Raw genomic sequence first — 303 nt, forward strand, 5'->3', positions numbered from 1 at the left:
TTAGTTTGTTGTTGTTGTTGTTGTAATGCATGTTGGACCATTTGTTGATTTTTATTTTTAAAAAAAATTTCCAGAAAAACCAACCATAAGTGGTCGATTTAAATTTTTTTTTTTGCAGAAAATCGACCACAAGTGGTTGATTTTCTTATAAATAAATTAATTAATTTGTTAGAAAACCGACCACTTGTAGAAGTTTTTTTTGATTCTGTTTAAAAAATTATTTTTTCAATTTTAATTAAATTATAATAATTTTTAAATATATATATATATATGTGTGTGTGTGTATATATATATATATATATA

This window comes from Capsicum annuum, chromosome 3, assembly GCF_002878395.1.
Source record: "Capsicum annuum cultivar UCD-10X-F1 chromosome 3, UCD10Xv1.1, whole genome shotgun sequence".
NCBI lineage: Eukaryota > Viridiplantae > Streptophyta > Magnoliopsida > Solanales > Solanaceae > Capsicum > Capsicum annuum.